Source organism: Rhinoderma darwinii, chromosome 2 (genome assembly GCF_050947455.1).
Source record: "Rhinoderma darwinii isolate aRhiDar2 chromosome 2, aRhiDar2.hap1, whole genome shotgun sequence".
Classification (NCBI taxonomy): Eukaryota; Metazoa; Chordata; class Amphibia; order Anura; family Rhinodermatidae; genus Rhinoderma; species Rhinoderma darwinii.
In genome coordinates, this window is record NC_134688.1 from 257,622,746 (window position 1) to 257,639,125 (window position 16,380).

General features: G+C 40.3%; 1 protein-coding gene across 2 annotated transcripts in view; it reads left to right on the forward strand.

Moving 5' to 3' along the window:
• Positions 1–16,380, forward strand: part of C2H1orf94 (chromosome 2 C1orf94 homolog) — a 168,330-nt gene that overhangs the window by 41,290 nt on the left and 110,660 nt on the right. The gene's annotated exons all lie outside the window — the stretch shown is intronic.

Below are 16,380 nucleotides of genomic sequence, written 5' to 3' on the forward strand. Positions count from 1 at the left end.
TGTGGCTGTTATTTCGTATCCCCACATTCGTCTTTACTCATACAATAAAGTTATGTTCTATATTTATTTTAACAGTAAATGTCATTAAAAAAAATGGTGGAATCGCTTTTTATAGGTATTTCATATTGTCCTGTTTTCTTTATTTTTCTGGCCGAAGAAAAAACAAAAGGTAAAGCCTCAGTGCACACCAAAATTATTTATTCAATACAAACCTTGTATCATTAAATATAAATAATAGTTAGAAATGACAAGGATATTAGTGTATTAATAATAATTTATAGCAGTAAACATTGTGCTGTGTTAGCATTGGCAGAAGCAGGACAATGCACAACAGCAACACCCAACCAGTGAATGTAGTCGATCATGGAGAAAAGAGGGACTGTCTACTGTTGACTTTACTTCTTTCTCTCTATCCATAGCTGTGCTTCTCCGGGGGGAAGGACTTACTGTAAGTGGATCCTGATTGACCACACATAGTAATTTCTGCCAGAAGAGGAAAAAGCAATGGGGAAAAAGTGGCTTTTTAATACTTTTAGATGCAATTAAAATTGTTACCCATACGTCCTCAATTCCACGGTCCCTGTTTGACTGATCCTGTAATTTTCTTATGGAGCCAAACTAATACCAATGTGTGTAAAGGTTCAGATAGCACCAGATACGTGGAAGGGTGAGGTTTTGCACGGATAGGGGCCCAACCCAAACATAAATATAAAGGAGTATCCGGCACACCAATATAGAAAAAAAGGTATTTTTTATTTTGTTTCTAATGCCAGTGGCAGAGTGCGACGTTTCGGTCTAGGTGACCTTCATCAGGAACTGAGCCGTGCTGGGCAACTGAATTGACGAGCGCTAGTGGTGCTGATAGCGGCTGGCCATGATACAGCGGCCAGCCGCTATCAGCACCACTAGCGCTCGTCAATTCAGTGCCTGATGAAGGTCACCTAGACCGAAACGTCGCACTCTGCCACTGGCATTAGAAACAAAATAAAAAATACCTTTTTTTCTATATTGGTGTGCCGGATACTCCTTTATATTTAATACCAATGTGTATCTGCTTGCAGTTGAGTTCCATCATGTTGCAGTTTATTACCAAATCCATCATGATCCTTTCTTTTAATCATTGAAGTAATTTGATCTAAAAGCTGATCCAGACTAATAGCTTTATATCAGTTACAGTGTTGGCCCACTCTTAGTGACCCTAACAAAATATGACTCATTACAAGGGGTGTAGCCATAGGGGGTGCAGAGAGTAGTCACACCCAGGCCCTAATACCAGAGGGGGCCCAAAGAACCCACTGTCATGAGAACACAGACATTTATTAAAAATGGCACATGATAGGTGGGTGGCTCATTTACAGATTTAGCATGGAGGACCATGAGCTTCAAGTTACGAATCTGCACATCATTCTGCTTGCTGAAAAGATATGAAACATGCGGCTACATCTACTTAAAGGTTCGGTTATATATACTGCTTTGCCACCAGGAACACAAAGCCATGGACTTCTTCTCCTACAATTTATCTAATGTGGCCTACTTTATCTTCTGTGCCTTCTTCAGAAAATAATGAAACTGATATCATAGTATCCAGAAGCATAGTGAGAAGTGTGTATATAATGTATTTGTATGATTAACTAGCTTGGTTTCTTTTGCAAGTACCCCTATGTATACAAGGGCAACAAGAAAGATATTATCAAGTTTTAGATATCTGTGCGAAGAATGTCAAGGTGCTTAAATTTTTAGGATCTCTCAAATTGACTCAAAGATATGTAGAGAAAGCACATTTTATGCACCTAGTCACAATGACCAAATACTTTACTGCTTATTTCATGGAGAATAAACTTTATTTGGGAGGCTTTGCTAAATTTCCCATTATTCTGCATGGATTATGCAGATAACCTTGACTCTGTCTCATTATCTCTGCATTGGTATGAATTCGCAGGGGAACATCTTCGTGGCATTGTACCAAAAAGGGCTAAAATAGCAAGTAGTACAAACCTGAAAATGTTCTTTGTGAGGGGTAAGTCAGTAGAATGTAACTTTAAAATAAGCGCTATTAACAAGAGATCAGATATATTTTTTTAGTAGTTTCTAAAGTAAAGAGTGTAATAAACAGATGTCACATGTGTTACCTCACAATGACACTTATTACTGACATTGTAAGAGAGCTCTAGGTCTTCAAATAAGATGTGATTGCTCACGGAGCAAGAGCTGGAGAACGTGGAGTCACCACAAAGCATCCTCTCAATGCTATTCCAAATACATGCACCGTATAAACCTCCTTTATAATTTAGGACAACAACTTTATATTAGGACAAAAGGCAGCAATAAAATAATCTCCAGGAAAAAACAGACCTTTAGTAATACGGTATGTAAGACGTTGAGGTGACCATTAAAGTGGAATACTGGGCAAAAAGTCCACAATCAAAGCCAAAAAAGTCATTCAGAGATATTATTTGTTGATTGCTTAATTTTCAAGTGAATAAACTTATATTGAATAAAGCAGAAGAATGTGTTGAACTAACATATCAATCCTTAGCTATTCATATTTATCAGTACATTTCTGGATCAACCCTATAGAAACAGGAGATAATCAAACCATTGCTGAGGATAAATAGACCCCACCAAAGATGTCTTACAGCCCCTTAGTTAACACTTGGGTTTAGAATTCTTAACCTATTAAGGGTACAATTATTTTCATCTCCCTGAAATCCATAAGCCATAAATATATATATTTTTTATTTTTTTTTTCGTTTATGTGACCGTATGAGGATTGATTTTTTGTAGAAAGGGTTGTATTTTTAAATGGCACCATTTTGGGGTACATATAATTTATTGAATAACTTTTAATAATTATTTTTTGGGAGGATGGAAAAACAAACAATACAATTATGGCGATATCAAATTGATTTTTTTTTTTAATGGTATACTACTTTTGCACAATAAAACTTTTGCCGCATTCCAAGGCCCATAACATATTTATTTTTCTCTCAACGTAGCATTATGAAGGCTTTACTTTTTTTTTCGGGACAAGCTGTAGTTTTAATTGGTACCAATTTTGAGTATATACTACTTCTAGATTACTTTTTATTCCTTTTTGGAAGGCGAGATGAGCAAAAAAAAGCAATTCTGCCATCATTTTGAAGTTTTTTCTACGGTCACCGTGCGTGATAAATAATGTGCTAATTTTATTTATTTTTGCCCTAATGCATTTTGCAAGGGAAAAATTTATTTTTTGGTTTTATTATTTTTAGTTGTGATTTTTCTTTTTCAGTACACATTATTTAACTTTTTTTTTACAATTTTACCAGTGCTAATTTGTTATTAACTGCTGTAGTACTCCAAGTTGGGAATTTCAGCCTTGATTCAACAGTATGTGGTCTGTTTGTGGCTGGTCTACCATTATCTGCTGGTCTCTACCTCCTGGAATTTAGTTATTGGCCTACATCTTACTGGTCAGGAATTGATCACATGCCCAATTATTGGGACGTCCATGTATACCTCTGTATGCTTATTGTCTATATTGTTCATACATTCAACATTGTGATCAGTGTGTGGTGACTTTTAACTTTAATTTACCATTCCATTTAGGATTGGTTACCCATTTTATGAACCTACAGTCAGCAAATGTATCTGACCTTTCCCCCTTTTCCTTGTTGTTATTACTCCTGGGAGGAACCGTATTAAATGTACTGTGCTAATGATGGCCTTGTTGAGATCTAAACTTATTTTATTTTGTCATGGCTATATAGGAGTTGATAATGGGCACATGATATGTAATGCCTAGAAAACTCTTAAGGTACTTTTACACAGGGCCGGCTCCAGATTTATGTGGGCCCTTGGGCGACACAGACTTAGTAGGCCCCTATGCAGGGGAACTCACAGTGGCAGTAAAATGGCAGAAAACTTCACTTCGTGCCCCCATATAGACGTTAGGCCCTGTTTATGCCCCCATATAGAAGTTAGACCCCCAGTTTGTACCCCCATACATTTTGTGCCCTCTGTAGATAGTGCCACACAGCCCCCCTCACAGGTAGTGCCACACAGCCCCCCTCCCTGGTAGTGCCACAGAGCCACCCCAGGTAGTGAAACACAGCCCCCCTCCCAGGTAGTGCCACACAGCCCCCCCTCCCAGGTAGTGACACACAGCCCCACCTCCCAGGTAGCGCCACACAGCCCCCTCCCTGGTAGTGCCACACAGCCCCCCTCCCTGGTAGTACCACACAGCCTCCCTCCCTGCAAGTAGCACCTTTGGGGTTCCCTCTAGGAATGAAATCGACAGCCAGAGCTTTGCCGATGCTCTGGCTGGGGATTCCGCTTCAGGAGAAACTATTGACCTCACTGTCCATATATGGACAGTGTTGTCAGGGGCATCCCCAGAGCCATAGTCCCAGGCAGAGGACTACTAGCACTTTGCCTGGGAAGTCCCAGGCAGAGCGCTAGTAAAGGCTTTGCTCCGGTACTCAGGCTCTGGGGAAGCCCCTGACATCACTGTTCATATACGGCTAGAGATGTCAGGGGCAACCCCAGAGCCAAAGTCCCGGGAAGAGCGCTACTAGCACTCTGCCTGGGACACTGCTCTGCTCCTGACAACACTGTCCATATATGGACAGTGATTTCAGGGGATTCCCCATAGATAGAGTCCCAGAGCAGAGCCGCTTGTAGCGCTCTGCCTGGGACTCCTCTCCCTCTGACATCACTGTCCATATATGGACATTAATGTCAGGGGCTTCCCCAGAAATGGAGTCCCGGAGCAGGGCCGCTAGCGCTCTGCCTGGGACTACTTCTCTCCTCCCGACATAACTGTCCATATATGGACAGTGATGCCGTGACGACGGCAGCAACAGAACCTGGCGGCTGAGTGGGCCCCCCAAGTGTAGAGGGCAACGGCACTTGCCTGGGTTCAACGGGTGCTGACGCTGGCCCTGCTTTTACACTAGCCAATTTTGGCCGGTGCAACGCGCCGATCAACAAGATTGCTCATTGATCGGCGCTCGTTTGCTGCTTTCACAAGGAGCTAGTATGGGGACGAGCGCTCGTTACTCCTCATGCATTTCTATCGTGTCTGCAGCACGTTTCCCTGTTTACACAGGGAGATGTGCTGCCGACGACTATAATATTTTGAGCATTTAAAACTATACGATCAACTGATGAACGAGTGTTTGCTTGTTCATCTGCTGATCACTGCCCTATGTACAAAGGGCAATTATCAAGAACAAGCTTTCTGTGAACTAAATTTGCCCGATAATTGGCCCATGTAAAAAAGCCTTTAGCCTTTTTTAGTCTGCTCTGGACCCCACAAAGGTGTATACAGATAACTTAATCCGATCAGTTTGTAAAACAAGAGGAGGATATTCAAGGAGCATGCAGACTACATCGACTGATCAACCTGATATTGTTACATTTATGTGAACAAGCAAGCACTAGAAAAAGAGCAAAAACAAAAAGCTTGAAAATATTACATTTACATCCTTTTATGTAACATTATTTGGTGGGAACTTCTCGATTCAGCCATGAAAATGACTGTTACCCTATGCCTGATATTTTGTGGCATTTTGTTCAATCAACAAAACTAAATGTCAATCAATCAATCTAACTAAACCACACATAGAAATCACAACTGGCATATCCTTAAAGAGGCTCTGTCACCACATTATAAGTGGCCTATATTGTACATAATGTGATCTGTAATGTAGATTACAGCAGTGTTTTTTATTTAGAAAAACAATCATTTTTTGACTGAGTTATTATGACCTATATTAGCTTTATGCTAATGAGTTTCTCAATGGACAACTAGGCGTGTTTTACTATATGACCAAGTGGGCATTGTACAGAGGAGTGTATGACGCTGACCAATCAGCGTCATACACTTCTCTCCATTCATTTACACTGCAGATAGCGATATATCTATATCGCTATTTGCAGTCACATAAACACACTATAACGTTACTCATGTGTCATGACAATGAATATACATTACCTCCAGCCAGGACGTGACGTGTATTCATTCTCCTGACCACTTCTGTAGCGTCTCTGTGATTTACAGCATAGCAGGCGTAGCCTCGCGAGATTACGCTGTAAGCTGTCATTCACAGCGAGATCTCGCTGTGCTGTACTGTAAATCACAGAGAGGCTACAGAAGTGGTCAGGAGAATGAATACACGTCACGTCCTGGCTGGTGGTAATGTATATTCATTGTCATGACACATGAGTAGCATTATAGTGTGTTTATGTGACTGCAAATAGCGATATAGATATATCGCTATCTGCAGTGTAAATGAATGGAGAGAAGTGTATGATGCTGATTGGTCAGCGTCATACACTCCTCTGTACAACGCCCACTTGGTCATATAGTAAAACACGCCCAGTTGTCCATTGAGAATCTCATTAGCATAAAGCTAAAATAGGTCATAACTCCGTCAAAAATGATCATTTTTTCTAAATAAAAAACACTGCTGTAATCTACATTACAGCGCCGATCACATGATGTACAATATAGGCCACTTATAATGTGGTGACAGAGCCTCTTTAAGAAGCACTTCTAAAAATGTATTAGAGCTGTATCTACTGCATCTATAAAATAACTTCTACCTATCATAGTAGCAAAAATGCAGCAATGACTGCATATTAATATTAACATGCAGTTTTGCTCAGATTTCTTATATACTGTAATAGTTATATCAGTGACTGTACCTTAACTGAGGCTACTCTATTAACTAGAGGCTAACTATTAACTGTATTTGTATTGTCAACGATCTGACAAGGGCAGGCACAAGGAATGGCTGCAATCTAAATTAGAAAGAAATCTCAAGGATGTCTGTTGTCTGTCATGGCCAAATTGGTATTTCGGAATATCTCCTCTAAGTTTGTTTCCTCTTTTCTGTTTTCCCAGGTGGAAGGGGTGTGTTTGTAGCAATGTGTAAAAAGAAAATGTGTAACAGCAATGTGTAACAGCAATGTGTAAAAAGAAAATGTGTAACATCACTGTGTAACAGCAATGTGTAAAAAGAAAATGTGTAACAGCATTCTTATGATTAGTGGAGCCCAAGGTGAAAAAGAGTTGGTTATTGGTTGTTTGTTAATTTTAGCGGGAGCCAGACAGGGTAGGACCAGGGGGGGGGGCCTTTGTTCTAAAGATAAAACAGAGGTGGGACCCAGAGGTGGGACTCACATCTATTAGACATTTACGGCATATCCTGTGAAACCTATGGTTTCCGTTTGTTTCAATCAGGGTTCCGTTCATGGGTTCCCCTGACGGAAAGCTCAGACGAAACCCATAAACGGAGCCCTGACGCAGATGTGAACGAAGCCTAAAAGGTTGGCCAAGAGTATAAAAAAGGAAAGCCGCACTTAAAAGTTATAAAATAACAAACCAAACATTACTCACCTATTCAATATCCTGCCGCTACAGTGCCAGTGGTCCTTGGTCCCTGCTGGTCCTTATTTACTTTTTCTGCAGTGATGACATGCCCTTAATACACTAACATCACCAGAGGCCAGTCAGATTTATGGATTTATGGCACATCATCACTGCAGGAAAGGTAAACAAAGACCGGCAGGGACCACCGGAACATCAGCACTGGAGTGTCAGTACATTTAACAGGTTGGTAATATTTGGTTTGTTATGATATAATATTTCCTAAAGCTACTCTCTTTTCTTATACCCTCGGACAACCCCTTCAAGCAAAACTGCTCTACTTGTGACTTGTCCAGGAGCAGTAGTTGTACATTTTCATAGAATAAACTATAAGATAAAGAAAGGATGCCTGTAAAGCCTCTGGATGCTGCAAATAAGGGAAATGTTGTTATACTTGTACAGGCAAACAGACTAGCATCAGTTCATCACGTAACAAAGAATCTGAATCAGGGACTAAAGGGGGTTTTACACTGGGCGATTATCGGGCAGACAAGCATTCATATAATGCTCGTTGCCATTAATTGCCTGTGTAAACAGGGCTGCGATGAGCAAACGCTCATTCATCTGCTGATCGTATCGTTTTAAAAAAGTAAAATATTATCGTTGTCGCCAGCACATCTCACTGTGTAAACATAATGTATGGGTGGGGGGGGCGAGCGATCGGAGTAATGACTGCTCATCCCCATCCATAGCTCCTTGTGACAGGAGCAAACGAGCACCAATCAATGATGTCTCTTTGATCGTCGCTCACTGCTTCGCCCAAAATCGGCCGGTGTAATAAGTCAGATCTCTCAACGTAGTGTACAGTGACTGACATTACAATATATTGGTATGAGCAGAAGGAGTTTTAGATCATCCCACTGTCACGATCCATTGGTATGTGGACCCTCTAGGCCGCACCACCGTAGCAGCTGGCCAAACAACAGTCTATACAAAGTCCTAGTATAAGTGTACCTTTGATAGTCCAGACAGTAGCAGAGGCTTAGGCACAGATGAACTTGAAGGCAGATGACGCCACACGTGTCGGATGATATCAGGCATGGCAGATGACACCATACGTGGTGTAAGACAGCAGGCGTGACAGGTGTCACAACACGATTCCAAAACTCTAAGGCACAGGAACAAATACATCACGGGATACTGGATACAGGTAGCAGGGCACGGGAACAACGGGAACAGGGTAATACTAAGGGACCATTTGCTAAGACTAACATGGGTATACACAACAATGCTCAGGCAATGAGTGAAAGGGCAGAGCTCTTTTTAAAGTCCAGGTTGATTAAGGCTGATTGGTGATATTTTTAATGTGCGCATGCACCCTAGTGGATGCTGCAGAGTGGAGCGGAAGTGAGTGCTGGCGTCTCCTAGGAAGGAGAAGTCAGCCAGCACTCACCAGTCCATGGCCGCGGCCATCGAGGGGTAAGTCGGAACGACGGTCCACGGCCGTGGACGTTACACCCTACTTAGTGATTTATAGCATTGGCTAGAGCCTAGGTTCTCAATTCTGTTATATCCCGGGGGGTACACACCGAATCTCTAAAGGGTACATGCACTCTCCTCATACTGTGTGTTTAATGGGCAGCTTAATAAATGATCATAGCCTTCTGGGTACATTGATGTAATTTGTTTGCGTAAGAGGTACTTGGCTTTGGAACTTTAACCGCTTTGGGACTGAGACATTTTTTGATGTTTCGTTTTAATTTTTCACTCCCCGGCTTCCAAGAGCCATAACTAATTTATTTTTCTGACAAAAGACTGGTGTGAAGGCTTATGTTTTTGGAAAAAAAATATTTGCGGGCTGAAATTGGAAATTACTGAGATTCCTCGATTGTTTTTTGGGTTTCGTTTTTACAGCTTTGAATGTACGATAAAAATGTCAACTTAACTTTATTCTGTGGCTCAATACGATTACAGTGATACCAAACGTATATAGGTTTTTTATATTTTGCTACTTTTAAAGAAAAAAACTTTTTGTTAAAAATAAATATTGTTTTGTGTCGCCACATTCTGAAAGCCATAACTTTTTTTATTTTTTTATTGATTAGGACAAGCTAGAGTTTTTATTGGTACCATATTTTAGTACATACAACTTTTTGATCACCTTCGATTAAATTTTTTTAAGAGCTAAGTTGACCAAAAAACAGCGATTTTGGCATTTTAAATTTTTTATATTTTTTTTTTTACGGCGTTCACCGTGCGTGTTAAGTAATGCAATATTGTAATACTTCAGACTTTTATGGACGCACTCATACCAATTTTGCTTACTTTTATTTAGATTTTACATTACTTTAGAGGAAAATGGTAAGAGCGTTGTTTTTAAACTTTTAATATTTTTTTATCTTTTTTCACTACTAAAAATTTAATTTCACTGTTTTGTACACAGTTTATTACCCCCCCTAGGGGACTTGAACCAGTGATCGTTGGATCGCTGGTACAATACACTGCAATACGGCATCTATGGCATCTAAGTCATTTGAAGGAGGGGGGCGACCCCCTCTGACAACCCATCGCCCCCCGTGATGCGATCGCGGGGTGCCATTGGTTGGCATTAAGCCTCCAGGTCTGCCATCTTTGGACTCCTATTAAGCCCAGCCAAGACTGTCAGAATTACGATATACTGCAATACATTAGTAATGCAGTATATAGTGAAAGTGATCCAATGATTGCTGGTTCAAGTCCCCTAGGTGGACTATTAAAAAAAAGTTTAAAAAAAAAAGAGTAAAATATGTTTTTTTAATGTACAAAAAAAATATTAAGTTAAAAAAAACAAAAAAATAGAATAACCATAAATTGTGTCTTCGTGTCTGTAAAAGTTTGAACTATTACAATATAGCATTATTTAACCTGCATGGTGAACGCACCAGAAAAAAAATATATGTATTAAAACGCCAGAATCACTTTTTTTTTTTGTCACCTCATATTCAGCAAAACGATATGTGATAAAAAGTGATCAAAAATTTGCATGTACCTCGAAATGATACTATTAAAACTATAGCTCATCTAGCAAAAATAAGCCATCATACCACTCAATCGACAGAAAAATAAAAAAATTATAGCTCTCAGAATATGGCAACACATTTTATTTTTAACAATTCGTTTTTTTCCTTGTAAAAGTAGTAAAATAAAAAAAACAATATAAATTTATTATTGCCATAATCATATTGACCCGCAGAATAAGGTAAACATGTCGCTTTTATTGCACGGTGAATGCCGTAAAAACTAAAAATTAAAAACAATGGAGGAATCACTGTTTATTTCCTATTTCACCCCACAAATATTTTTTTCCCCGTTTCCTAGTACATTCTATGGTACAATAAATGGTGCCATGAAAAACTATAACTTGTCTTGCAAAAATAAAGCCCTCATAAGTCTTTGTCGATGGAAAAATAAAAAAGTTGCCTAATAAAAATATGGCATTTGGAAGGTGGGGAGGAAAGAAGCAAAAATTAAAAGCTGAAAAATGGCTGTGGTGGGAAATGATTAAATATCGCTTTAATAAGTTACAGCATGTAACTTATTAAAATATATGATTTTTAAAGATTTTGATATGAAAACTGTTTTAAAATAAAAAGGCCACCATCCTCTGCAGAATAAGATCTGTCACCCATGATTTCCTGGCCTGGCATTGTTTAATGTCATGCAAAATGTATACAATTTCTGGAAGCATTTTTAACAATAAGATAACAAAACGAAACACATTATACATATGATACTATTAATCCTTCCTTCTTAGATATGTGTAGCATTTGTTGATAAGAATAACATAAATGGCAGAAAGGCTAGATAAATAGGGTTAATATACCTACAGGTGTCATGCGCAGTATCTGACACAAATAATGTGTGTTGGCATTATTGGGTCTACTAACAATGGAGAACCCATCTGTTTATTTTGGCACACTAAAATTATAATTTGAACTAATAAAGCTTTTGATGAAAGGGAATGTGACAGTGAGTATCTACAAATAAAATAAGAAGCAGCAAGAGGAATCAGTGGGGTTCATGTCCATAGTCATATGCTGTAGTACAATTTTTGAAACTGCCTACGATACAAAAGTTTTCCACTACATATTTTTCACTATTGCAAGTTTTGGCCTCTTCTGTTGTGCAGTCGTAAATGTTACTTTAGTCTATTTCCTAGTTATACCAATTAATTGGAAAGGTAGCCAATATTATTGCCACTACACTCAAGTAACTGCTTCAATGCATAAAAGCATAACTGAAAAGGTTCATCAAACGGGTGACACATTAGGACAATATTGTTAAAGTCAGCTACTCCCAGTTCAGTAGCGCAGATGCAAATAGTCTGTGAATGTTTTTGAAAGATGAGCAAATAAAACAAATGCATTCTCATATGGATAAACTAATATTTGTGAAAGATAAGTAAATAAAATGGACTATATTCAATCCCACTACTAAATTGTGAGTAGCTTGTTTTAACCATATTGCCCTAAGTTGTCACTAGTTTGATTAACCCTGTTCAGTTATACAGTATGTTTACGCCAGTAAAACGTCCTTATTTTAGGGTTCCATGGTGATCTAACTTTGGCTCAGTAGAACATTTAGGGTCCGGGTGTTGAGACCATAATACAGATGCAAACATTACAATGTATCAAACCATTTTAGATTCATACCTCTTGGAAAGTTGGGTGACAACCCTGGTGGGTGTCAGGATTTTAATCCAGAAGCTCCGGTGAACCAGGCAGCAACTCTTCTCACTGAACTAACTGGTGCTGCTGGACAGATCCGCTGCTGAATCTGTAGTCTAGTTTCTCTCAACTTTTGCCTCCGTGGAGTATTTGCCTTGATTGCCTGATTGGCAATCAGGAAGTGTAAGAGCCAGGTTTATATAGTAAGCCAAAAGGGTGAAACCACACTATTGAACTTCCTGTTAATAGTCTAGTTCCTTTCTGCCTTACTCTACAAACTGTTGCTGCATATCTGTGTGGTGAACTTGGATTGTGTCATGACCACGTCTCTGCCTTACGCTACATGTTGACGCTTATCTGTGAACCGAGCATGGATTGCCTCTGACCACATCTTTGCCTCACACTACAACCTGTTTCTGCTTATTTGTGTACCAACCCTAGACTGTTACTTGACAATCTTGCTATTATTATTCCCCTGCCAGATTGTTTAAGTCACTGGACTCCCAATCTGCTATAGACCTTGACAGTTGGAGCTGATGTCATGGCTGTTTTGAATCTAAAGGGCAGTTTTATGCCTTAATAATGAGTTTAATTATGCATCGGCTTGTTTCTCCTTCTGACTAGTGCAAAAGAAAGAGAGCATTTTCACATTTACCTAGTTCTGACTTCCTTGTAGTATTCATTTTGTGTGTCATATTGATTTTATGTTTATTTCTTACACCAGTCATGTAGTGGCCGCCTACTTATATGCCCACTCAATTTACTTATTTTAAGCTCTTTTAGAGGCCTATCTGTACAAAAGCCTCTTTGAGGGCAAGAAAATAATTGAAATTCAAATTATTGTAATCTTAAATATAGGGTAATGCTTTAAAGCAAAATTAACCATTTCATAGTTGAGAGAGAGTGCTTGGCAATCCTGACTTTAGGTAAGCTGCTGACTGACAGCTTTCTTCCCAAGTTCATCAGTGGTTTACAGTTTCCCTTAACCCATTATTGCTGATTTGGGGTGCTGCAGAGAACCTGCTGGTTTTATTCCTAATTTATTTACTCCTTATTGTCTCATGATAGTGCCATAAATGCTTTTTAATTATATAAATGCAGCATGAGAGATAAGCACTCCATAATTTAATTAAAAAATACGCATTTCTGTCCTTATCTAGTTAGGAGTAGTGTATTAGCAGTGTATATCTCACCCTGGAGTCTATTGACTGAGATCTGATGCCATATGTGACATTGGCAGCATTAAAGTTTGCAGAGAATGTCATTTATTATTCACCTGCTCAGTTGCTGCATCTTTCAACATTGCAGGAACCTGTATTGTTACCTGGAACCATGTGCGTCAAGCATAACAAATAGGATTGATTCCTGATGTGTCCGAAATGTTTATTCCTTTGTTTACGTAAAACATTATGTGTTTTACAGGATCTAGAGCACAGCCAGCAGTCCTATGTGACAATAAACGGACGCATTCACACCAGTATCTTTTGAAAATGTATGCCTTTATGTGTGGGAGGGGTTGGACAGCATTAATATATCACTTGCCTTGTCCCTTCTATATATAAAAACAAACAAGTTCAGTATTCTACCGAAATGTACTAGTGTGAATGTGCCTTAATCCATATGAATAATAAGGTTTGGGTATAAACAAAATAGCCATATGCAGCAAACAAATGAATGTGTGATCTGGCCATTAAGATCATTCGTCAAAGTGGAGCATATAGTCTCACAAAAGATACTGATACTCCTTGCAGAGATACAGCTAGTAAAGAGACTTTAGAACAATGCTTTCTAGTAAAAAGAAAAAAAAAAGTATGCAGATTATTTATCGCCATAAATAATGAGTCATGAATCTCATTTCACCCTCTCTTTACCCCCCCCCATACACACACATAATGGCCCTTTTGTATGTGCCCTTGCTTTTGCCATAATTTAAAGTGACCAATTGACTCTAAGGTTCTAAACTACATATCTCTTTAAAGGGTAGTTCACTTTATTACTACATAACAGTTATCCCCCCACAGTCAGCTGGTATTGCTTGGGAAATTCACTGGAAAGTCCATATCTCCCCTGACATGACACCCTATATTACATACATATTCCCATATAGAGATAACCCATTTAGGGACATGAAGCCACAAATGTACTGACAATCTATTGCAAACAATTTTCTTTTTTTTACCTACGGGTTGCCTATTTTCAAATATCCTATAAGGGAATTGTGACTCCACAGTAGAATAGCTTGTGGTCAAATACATCTACATATTATTCATTAACTGTAAGAATACTATGTTCCTTTTTAAGAATATGTAATTTTTCAACAGAAAAATAAAGTAGGAGAATGTTAAGATTTAGTTTGGGCAAAGTTCAGGAGCACTGAATTATAATTATGAGGATGAGGATGATGTTACAGTTTAATATATGAAATATATCTGTTCATTTAATTCACCTATCCTAAACTAATTACTCAGATCATGTGTTAATCTAAGGTAGGTAACATAAGCCAATAAATTTTATTTCTATTAATTCTGTAATATCATTATATATATTTCTGAGTGCACTGGGAAACGGCAGCAAAAATATCTGACCTATGTGTATTATAAAGAAATTAGTTTCATTTGTTTTAATATATAAATGCTTCTTACAAGTGCATCATCTCCTTCATAATATCGAAGATGTATTGTGCTATTAATATCTGCAGACTTAATCAAGCTAAATTGTTCTCTGAAACAGTAAGTCAAATTTCGGCATTTAATGCCTGCTAGCTTTTCTTTCCTGCAGCAAGACCACTGGTATAAGTGGCGAAGCTGCTCAAGAAACTATTAGTCCCTTGATGCCTTGAGAAAATATGTAAAGTAAGCACAAATAGGAAAAAATTGACTGACTTCATATGATTTTTTGAAATGTATTTAATATAGAGACTTGAATGCATTTGCCAAGCTCTATGTAATTGTAACGTCTATGGCCACGGCCCGTCGATCGGACGTTAACCCCGACGGCCGTGGCCATGGATAGCTTACCTGCCTGCAGCGTCGTCCCCCAGTCAGGCGCCGGCACTCTCTTCCGGATTCCGAGTGTCTCCGGCGGGTGCGCGCGCCTGCGCGTGCACGGCCTTAAAGGGCCAGTGCGCGCGTTTTTGTAAAAACTGTAATCTGGCCCAGGATGCCCTGGGCTATAAAAAGGGCTCTGCCCTCTTGCCCTTTGCCAGAGCGTTGTTAGTTTTCCCGTTGTTCGTCTTGCTTATGGTCTCCCAGTGTCTTCCAGCCTCCCAGTGTACCTTGCTCCTGTATTCCGTATCCCGTATCCTGTTTCCGTGCTACCTAGTGCTATTGCCGTGCTGTGCTACCTGCCGTGCTGTGCTACAGTCTACGCTACCCTGCTACGCCTCTCCGAACGACTTCCCACCGCCTGGTTCTGGACGTGTCCGCCTCGCCACTGCCTACGATTGCCTCAGGTACTCTCGCTGAACCATTGAACTGTGTACCTTCCGGTTTGGCCAGCTGCCATCCCCGCTACGCGGTACGGCCCAGTGGGTCCACACCCCGCATCGTGACATCCACACCCCGCATCGTGACAGTACGCTCTGGCCATGGACCCCGCTGGCCAATTCAAGGGCTTGTCACCCTCCCAAGCCATGCAGGCGGATCTGCTGGATCTCCGAGCTAGGCAGGACCAGCTCCTCGTGGCCGTGGACTCTATGGCGCAGCAGCTAGGGACGCTAGTTGCCTCCATTCCTGCTTCTGTGCAAGTTTCTCAAGCCGACCCTACTGTTGCTCCTCCTGGCAGTTCCTGTACGGACCCTCGGTTATCACTGCCATTGCCCTCTCGGTTCGATGGAGATGCCAGTGCTTGTCGGGGGTTCCTGAACCAATGCCACATTCATTTTACCCTGCACTCTCGGGCATTTCCGTCAGATGGAGCCAAGATCGCATTTATCATCTCCCTCCTGACCGGCAAGGCCCTGGCATGGGCTAACCCTATCTGGGAACGTCAGGGACCCGAGACCCGAAACTTCCAGGAGTTCGCACAAATTTTCCGAACCGTTTTTGAGGAACCAGGACGAGTCTCATCAGCCGCCACCGCCATCTTCAACCTTCGCCAAGAGGACAACTCCGTGGGCGAGTATACTATTCAGTTCCGGACTCTGGCAGGAGAGCTATCCTGGAACAATGAGGCATTTGTGGCATCCTATTGGCATGGTCTGTCGCCAGAGATCAAGGACGAACTGGCTGCTCGAGACCTGCCTCCCGCGTTGGACGACTTGATTCTGCTTGCCACTCGGGTTGACATAAGGCTGAGGGAGAGATCCCATGAAGTTCGTCA